Consider the following 9,204-nt stretch of genomic DNA (forward strand, 5'->3'; position numbering starts at 1 on the left):
TCCCGCAGCAGTCATGGATAGGGGTTTTCTGTGCTATCTGTGGGAGCACCGAGCCCCGTCCTTTCCACTAGAACAGCACTTATCATCTGGGGGCAGTTTTCTTCCCCATAGGACGTCTGGAAAATCTGGGGACACTTTTGTTTGTCACAGCCTGTGTGTGCCTGGCACTGTGGGTGCAGGGATGGGGCTGCTGCTAGCCCCTCGTCATGCGCAGGACAAGGTCCTCCTCTGGGGCAGGCGGGCTCCGTGGAGAGCTGGCGCGTGGACTCCACGACCCTGGGCGCAGCACAGCTTGGCCACAGCGCTGGGGCCTGTCTGCGCAGGGCGGGGGACGCAGGACAGGCACCGTTCTCATGGCTCACGGGGAGACCCATCTGAACGGCGGGGACAGAGCAGCCCCCGCCTGGGCTCCCTTACTGTTTGGCCAAGAGCAGGTCAGAACCTTAAAACATGAGCCCTGGGTCAGGTCAGGATGCTTCACTTTCCGAGGGCCACAGCCAAGCCGGCTCGTCTGCAGACGCTCACTCGGCCAAGCGGTTCCGGCACACGCGTCGCCCTGCCCGCCCTTCCCTTCGCGCTGAGCTTGTTTTCCGCATGGTCACGCTGAGTCCCGGCAGGTAAACGCTGCTGGTAGGACCTCTCCGCGCCGCGCCGTCTGCGTGCGCTGTCTTCCCCTTCCGCGCGCAGCTCCAAGCCCGTCCCTGTGCAGTGGCCCTCACCCCTCCACGCCAGCCTGCTGTGCCCCTGAGACCCGCTGTCTGCAGGACCCTCACACTCGTCCTCCCAGGCCTCTTTCCCTGGGTCCTGCTCCTCCACCCACCTCGTGTCACAGTCCCTTAGCGGTCTGAGGCTGGGTCACCCGCAGCGCCGCGGCGAGGCAACGACAGCGGCTGACAGAGGCTTGTGGGAGGGGCCCCCGGGCTGTGCCAGGCGGCAGCTGCATCTCCTTCACCCCGCGTCCCGCCTGGCTCTGCTGAGCCGCGAGTGCGCCAGGCCTGCTCGGTTACCCCAGGAGACCGAGTGGGAGTTTAATAATCCGATTTGATCTCGCCCTGTTCCCTCTCGTCAGACGCTTGCTTTGCAGCTCCCCCTGCCTCCCATCCACAGCTCCCCGCTTTCCGGGGCCTCGTCCTTTCTCCAAAATGATCCCGCAGCGTCTGCGATCTGGACGCTGCTCCCCGCCAGCCCCGCGAGCTCACTTCATCTCTGCTCCGAAAGAGCACAGTTCCGGCGGGGAAGAGAGGGCCAGCGCGGTTCTGAGGCCGTGGGAAACGGGGGGATTATAGAATGCAAGTCAGGTGCCCTGGGCTTGGGGCAGCCACCGAGTGCTGCGAATTTTCACAGCTCTCCAGGGTTTTTAACTGTGCAGCCGGGGTTGGTTCCCAAGGATTAGATAATAAATATCCAACTCTTAAAAACACGCATGCATATTTATGCACATTAAGGTAGGCACATATATAGTTGTTTTTCCTGCCAGAGAAAGGTGGGGTCCAGTGGGCATTACCGGCCACTGTCCACTCCTGCAGTTTATTTTATTCAATCCGGGCTCCCCCTGAGGATGACTGGTCAGGAGAACCTCTCTGGGCCTGTTTCCCCATCTGTAAAAGTAGGTAACCGTGCCCACTTCATCCCGTGTTCAGAGAGGGTTGCAGAGGCCTTACCGACTTTGACCCACTGCAAGAGGCAAGGGGAGGGCAGCGCCTTCGGAGGCGTCCGGTCCCCTCCCTTCCGTGCGAGGGAGCGGCTGGTTTCAAAGTTAACTTCTGTCCCTGGGAGGACAGCGAACTCCCAGAACCGGCCTAGGGGATCTGCGCAGGTTCCACCGCCCAGCTTGTCCGGGGCTGGGTGAGGGATGCTCTCCGGGCGGCCGGGGCGCACAATTCCCGGCTCCTCCCGTGGGCGCCAGGCCGCGGTGGGATCGCAGCCCCGCCCCCGCGCCGCCCCGCCCCCAGCCCCGCGCCTATCAGATTCCCCGTGCGCATCGCGGCTCCTCCCACCCCCAACTGCGGAGCGGAGCGCAGACCCATCCAGGGCCTGGACAGCGCCGGGAGCACTGCCCTGCGCCCTCCTCTGCGGCCGGGATGCGGCTCTGAGCTGGGGCGGCGTGCAGCCGGCCGGGCCGCGCAGGATGCTCGCGCGCGGTAAGGACGGGGCGAGGGACGCGGGGAAGCGGGTGCGGGGCCACGCGGGTGGCGGGGCGGGAGCAGGTGACAGCGGCGCGCCCCGGGGACCCCGCGCTGCAGGCTTGCTTCCCTGTGTCCTTTCTTGTTTGGGTGAAGGAGAAGATGGTTACAGGGCAGATGTCATCGAACTTGGTGTAACAATGTATCCGTGGGTAAAGTCTCGCTACTGCTCACCCACACGGGAGGAAGTGTGTTCCTGGGTGGGCAGCGCGCAAGCGTCGGGTTAGAGAATGGACATCTGGTGCAGGCATTACTCGGTTTGAAAGGATAACCAAATCTTGAAAAGAGAATACACTCGGAGCACCCCGCGGCAGGCAGCTCTTGCAGAGTGTGGGAGTGAGGGGGATGGGCCCTGAGGGGGCAAATCCGTCTCTCCCTGGCCAGGGACAGCAGCCGTGTCGTCTGTGTCCGACCAGGACCAGAAAGGAGGTGGTCCTTTACTTTTCAAAAAGCAAGGTGCCTTAATTTGGTCATCAGCATTATTATTATTATTGTTATTTTTTGACAATATCTGTGTACACACATACACTCTGGTATAATCTGCATAGTAAATAAGTGCAGAAAGTATTTGTATTCCAGTGATTTTCCCCTGTCCTGTTTCTGTTTCACTTTTTGTATAGATTTCTAACTTTTAATGCGTAAATTCGGCTTCCAAATAATAGAAAACTGAATAAAACTATTTTTTACCCTTCCTTCAGACGAGCATGCCAAGCTTTAAAAAAATCTTTGACTGTATGCAGCAGCCTTTTAAAATATTAATGTTACCTCCTGTTTCCTTTGTCTTGGGTCAGAGAGATGAAGGAGGAGAATTTAAGGACAGGGCCGTGGGTGGTAGCAGCTCCCTTGCGTGTTTGGGGTATTTTACTGATGGTGGTAAACGCAGGCTGGTTGGACCCACCCTTATACGCAGCGGTGACGAACCTATGTCACACGTGCTGCAGCGGGCTGCTTTTATCAAGAAAAGCTCTAAAAGGTTTCCCATCATTGCTTATACGTTATAAAGTATTTCATTTAAATTACATAGCCTTGGGCTGGGGAGGTAGCCCAGTGGTATATAGCATTTGCCTAGCATGAGGCCCTGGATTTGAGCCCCTGCTCCAGAAAAAAAGATTTCCTCTTTAAAACAGGTGCCTCCAACATACAAATTCAATTTCAAAGAGAAAGAAGATTTAAGGTCTTTCCTTTAAGGACTGGATTGCATATGCATTCAGGCCTGTTTTCTATCTTCTTTAATTCTTTTCCTGTCAGATCATCAAACAAAGTTTTCTCCTTAAGGTAAATGAAAAAATAAGCGCAATTTGATGTTCAAGGAGGAGCCAAATGTGAGGCGCTTAAGGTCAACTCCTGAGAGCGTCTCAGAGTGTTTGTGTTCCCAATGCTCTGTACCCAAAAACTTGACACAGGCAGTGGTGTTTTGGCAAGGGTTCTTCCGGACATGGAACCCTTTCTTTCGCAAGATTCCCAGGTTGGCGCTCTGAACATGTAAGGACCTCTGAGGTGCTCGCTGCTGTGGATTCCGCTGTGTGGCCAGGCATCCCCGAGTGGTGATGGTCCTCATGCTTCGGCAGGGACTCTGGAGCACGGCCCTCCTCACTCAGTCCCTGTCCGAGACAGCAGGCACCAGGCAGTTCTAGCTCAGGCCAGCCAGAGCATCCTGGGAGAGCTTCAGGGGCTCCTGGTCATGGACTTGGCCTTGGGCTCTGAGCCGGACACTTGTACCCTGGGGAGCTCCTTGTGCCTCCTTGCATGCCAGTCCTTTTGACAGGGCTTGTGACTGGATTTCAACTACGGTTTTTGTCACAACTGGGTTCTGGTCCTGAATTCGGGCTTCTGCGGCTTTGAAAACCAGCAGCCCTTGGGAGCTCACAGTCTCACTGCTGGCCTGCCCTGGACCTTTGTCCTGTGGCTCCCCACTCCCGCCCTCTGCTCCTTTCCTGGTCCTCCTGATTCCAGTCTCATCTTGCTTGCCCGAGGCTGAGGATGGGGCTCCCCTAGGCTTTGGGGGTGCCCCCTTATGTGTTTACACAATGATTTTCCTCCTGTGAAAGAAAGGAGTTAGTTGAGCCAACATCTGAAGACACTAAGTGAATGCGTGGGTAAGAGGGATTTTGAAAAATTAACCTGGTGATTATTTGAAAACCAGGATGAAGAGATAAAGATATCCTGCAATAAGACTCAGTGATAAATCAATCAATCAATTTTTTTTTTTTTTTTTGGTGGCAGTACATGAATTGAACCCAGGACCTTTGCCTTGAGCTATACTCCCAGCCCTTTTAACACTTTTCATTTTGAGACAGGGTCTCACTGAGTCACTAAATTGCCGGGCTGTGCTTAAACTTGGGATCCTCTTGCCCCAGCCTCCCAGAATGCCAGGATTACAAGTGTGAGCTACCATGCCTGGCTCAACCAGAATTTTTATATCTAATTTTGAAGATCATCTCACATCCTCAGTGGAAGACAAAGAGCTAGAAGTCATTTGGGACCAAGCTGGGTGAACAAAGTAGCTGGTCATTAATTTCGCCCCATTTCCTAAATATTTAAAAAGAGATAAAAGAACTAGGGTCAGACACCTGGGTGCAGATGTCAGCTCTGCCAGTTTTGTGACCTTGGGGAAGTTGCTTCATTTCTCTATGCTTCTGTTTCCTCCACTGAAACCAGAGATACAAACAGCACTTGTTTCATGGGTGGGCACGAGGCGCAACTGGTTTCCTGTATGTGAGGCCATGGAGCAGTGCAGAGTGAGATGTAAGTGCTCCATAAGTTACAGGTGCTTCTGCTATTATGATTACTTGCCCGTTAGGTACCAAACACTGTACTGTGTTGTACACTATTATTTTTGATCAAGGAATGAGGCATGGACAAAAGGAAAAAACTAGCTTTATTGTACTTCAAAAGATAACTTTAAAAAATTTAATATTAGTCCACATTTGCAGTATCCATGGTGACATCCATTGTGGGGAGGTGTTGCATGTGTGTAACACATCAGCCTTTTTTTATGTCCCCTTCTCCTCCTCTCCTTCCATCACTTGGTCCCCTTCCCTTTTGCAAAGGTCTGTCTCCCTGTTTCCTATCATCTGTCTTTTTATTTTGCTCTTTATATTTTGGGTTTCTCATCCAAAAGAAATCGTGCAATATTTAAGCGTACATGTCTGATTTATTTCACTTAACCTTATGGTCTCAAGTTGCATCCATTTTCCCATGACTGACTCAAGTTTATCCTCCTTTATAGCAGAGTAATAACTCAGTTTTAAAGGTCATTGCCAAAAAGGTGTTTCACCAGCCTGAATCCTGAAGCACTGATGGCCTCTCATCCTGTGAGTCCGATGTCACTTGCTCATAAAAGTTAAATGCTATGTGCCAGTTACCCCATCTCCCCAGCTGTTGTCCACCAAGCCAGGACTACTCTCAGTACCCAGACAGTACTACAGCCTGGCTCAGTCTGGCCTGGATGCCATGTTTACTCCTGGATGTCATGAAAAGGTCTGAGGACAGCAGGCAGGCCACCCCTTGTCACCCAGCCCTAGTACCCAGACCCAGACCTGCCAGGGAGAAAGTACCTTCAAAGCGTGAGCTCCTCTTCTCTATCCCTTGGCCACTTAATGTGATTTCCTGCCTGTCCCTAGAACTGATTGTTTGCAAAGAGTTTTGATTCAGGGAAAAAAAAAACAAAACCCTGGAAATACAGTAGCAGGTATACCAGCAATACTTTTCAGCCGCAGCAGCGTCCTTGGAATAGGAGGATCAACATGTTTGTTGTCTCAGTTTTGGTGTGTTTTCATGTCGCCTCTGGTCTCTGTAATTATCTGAAGCCAGTGTTACTATTTAAGTTTGCCTCTTGGTCTGTTCTGCCTCTTGCTGCTTCTGTTATTTATTCATTGCGCAGAGGTGTTGGGTTATCCCGTGTTTTCTGAACTCCACAAGTTCCCTTTCAAATCTCGTTCAATCTCTGAGTCGCTCCACATGTCCCTTCTTGGCTGATTTTGTCCTGGTTTCTTGTGGCATAAATCATTTATGGTGAATGCTTTTGGTGCACTAGAGTCTGTGTTCTCCCAGACTAGCTTCTTTCTATGTTTTGCACAATTCCTTCTTTTTCCCCTTCCTTCACTTTTCTGTGGTGTTTATGTACATTTACTGTCCTTTCTTTCTGTGTCAAGCATGTCCAACAAGAGCAGGTTCAGCTGCACCTTCAGATATAATTAATGCAAGCTGCCCTTGCTTGCTTCTCTTCTTTTGTGAATTTTATTAGTGTTTTTCTCCCCAGAGCGGCGGTGGTGTACTGGATTTCACCGTTAATCTGCTTTTCTGTTGCTGGGGCGGGGCGGGGGTGGGGTGGGTGAGGTGTGGCAGGCACTATGCATAATGGATTAGCGGTTTTAGTCTGTATTTTTTTTTCCTGTAATTTTATTAAAAGTTGCTTTCAAGGTACACTCAGGTTTCAGATTGCTGTCAAATTCAGGGTGTAGCTTGGAAGCATTTAAAATTTTTTTTTTTTGGATTATAAAACATTGCAACCTATGGGAGAGTGTCAGAGAATAGCAGACAAGCTGCGTGTGAGCACGTCCCAGCTGCGAGGATTCCTAACATTTTGCCCCATTTGATTCTGATTTCAAAGCGGAGACAATGTCAAAGCATTTTGGATGCCCCCTCAATACACTCCCTAATCCTGGTCCCCTCCTGTCACCCTCTCACTGTCCTGATTGCTCCTGTTCTTTCCTGTGCATGTTTCCACATCATTACATAGGATTCTGTGGTTAATCATGCTATTGCTTTCCATTTTCCAAGCTTTCTCAAGTGGCTTCACACCGTCACATTATATTGCTACTCTTTTCAGTTTTTGTGGCTTTGGAATTTTCCCATGTTGAGAAGCAGTGCTAGTTCCTTCATTTTCATCTCTATATAATATTGTGTTGTGGAATTATATTATGTTCAGATGATTTTCATTTTTGATACAAAATGCTGCAATAAACATTTTTATAATTGTCTCTTTTGTATACGTGTGAGCTTTCTTTAAGCAAATATATGAGGCGGTTAGAAAAATATGGTGAATGTTTACAAAAATTATTGGAGTAAAAGACACACTGCTATTAATCTCCCTCAATATCCCCCTCCGACCCTGCTTGCTTTGAACCCGCTTATCATCATTCCTGTCTCTTTCTGAAGCAGCTCTGGAATCCTCTTTCGTAATGTCTTCAGTTGCACTGTCCTGGCTGCTGCCGCAAGGTTCAGAATCAATCCAAAACGTTTCCCTTTCACGGTCACTTTGACATTGGGAGAGAGCCAGAAGGCACACAATGCCGGACACAGGGAATAAGGTAGATGAGGACACTGTCATGTTTTTATGAGCCTGCCTTCCTGTTGGATGGCATTCGGAATTGTTATTTACTGTATTTGTGATTAAACTTTTTTTTTTTTTTTTTTTTTTTGTGGTACCGAGGATTGAACTCACGACCTTGCGCTTGCCAGGCAAGTGCTTATGCCACTGAGCTATATTCCCAGACCTTGATTAAACCTTGTAAAAGACAAAAAACAGGATTTCCAGAACTATTTTAGAAGGTGGCAAGAACGATGCGTGTTTGGAGATAGATACGCTGTTTTATTGATTTGATATTGCTGGGAATATTTTGAGGGGAATCAATTTTTGTTGATACGATGAGTGTGATCTAGAATCTCATTGTTTTATGACGTTTATGATGTGTTTGCCTGATTCTAGTAAATCTGATCATGTTTTCCAGGTATATAAAATTCCTTTCGGGTTTGCTTTTCTGTGAGTGGCCTGTTCACCTCTTTCGTTCACCTGTTCCTTATTGATTTGCACTAGTTTACTTAGGAGTTTTAGAGCCTCATTTCAAGTAACACACACTGCAAATCCCTTGTCCTAGCTCATGGCTTTTATTTTTACTTTTTATTGAGCAGTAGTTTTCATTTTTAATTTGGTCAGTGTCTTAATTACATTTCTCTTTGCTCAGAAAAAATGCCTGACACCTCACATTAGAGGAGGAAAGGTTTATTTAGCTCGCAGTTTGTAGAGGTTTCACTCCACAGTCAGCTGGCTCCAAGGCAGGATGGCACGGCACAGGGGCATGGCAGAAGAGAAACAGTCCATGGCAGGGTCAGCAGACAGCAGCAAGCACCGACCTCCTGCTCTTTTGGCCCACCCAGGTTAGGAGCCACCCGCACCCACAACCATGCTAACATCATCCGCACCAAGTTGTCTCTACGTACTTCATGCATTTTTATTTGTTACACTTGTTATTTATTATACGGTTCCTTGCTATGTTGTTCGTTGAGTGTCTTTCAAGTAACGTCTTTAAATATAGCAGTCATGCCTATCTTAGCTTCAGTTCTGTGTACCTTCCTTGTGGTTCTTGAGGCTTTCGTGGAAGAGATTCTCACTAATTGTTCTAGTTTTTAAAGAATCTTTTTATTTGGAAGCAATTCTAGACTTGTAGAAGAGATGTAAATATTGAATGGGTCATTCCTCTATCCCTACCACTAAGTTTTATCATATTAGTAGTGTTACAGGCAGCTGAGTTAGATAGAAATGTTACAGGCAGTCAGACAGGGCCAGGCCCTCGAAGGAGCCAACATGAAAGACAAGATAAGATACCTGTGGGCCAGACCTCAAGACAAAGATTAAACAAATATACCCTCTTACCTCCCAAGGGATGGACATCTGGGATTGATATATTCTAAATAGGTAGCGATCACCTTGAAGAGTCCCTGACCCAGCCCCTTACAGGAAAAGCCCCTGTTCTGTATTCATGCCCACTTGCTACGTGACTCGCTTCCCCATCTGATCCAAATTTGATAAATTCTACCTGAACAATTCTTATTGGCTGACCATAGTTTTGTCCATTTTCCCCTACCTTGGACCCACCTCACCCCACAGTTTTACTCTATAAAAGTCCCTAGAAAAGACAGAGCCGGGGCTGGGGACTTAGCTCAGCGGCAAAAGCACCTGCCTGGCAAGTGCAAGGCCGTGAGTTCGGTTCCCGGTACCGGAGAAAAACCCAAAACAAAA

At 49.1% G+C, this 9,204-nt stretch overlaps 1 protein-coding gene across 2 annotated transcripts in view; it reads left to right on the top strand.

The window, feature by feature from the left end:
- The first annotated feature begins 2,038 nt into the window (after window positions 1-2,038).
- B3galt5 (UDP-Gal:betaGlcNAc beta 1,3-galactosyltransferase, polypeptide 5) overlaps window positions 2,039-9,204 on the top strand; it is a 49,828-nt gene continuing 42,662 nt past the window's right edge. The window contains exons 1-2 of one of the 2 annotated variants that reach the window (XM_005375773.2): window positions 2,039-2,141; window positions 3,094-3,095. The gene's annotated coding sequence lies outside the window, so the exon portion shown is untranslated. The remainder of the gene's footprint in view (window positions 2,142-3,093; window positions 3,096-9,204) is intronic. The other variant, XM_013504919.1, reaches the window with a different exon arrangement.

The sequence above is a fragment of the Chinchilla lanigera genome, unplaced genomic scaffold, assembly GCF_000276665.1.
Source record: "Chinchilla lanigera isolate Chin_1 unplaced genomic scaffold, ChiLan1.0 scaffold00006, whole genome shotgun sequence".
NCBI classification, from domain to species: domain Eukaryota; kingdom Metazoa; phylum Chordata; class Mammalia; order Rodentia; family Chinchillidae; genus Chinchilla; species Chinchilla lanigera.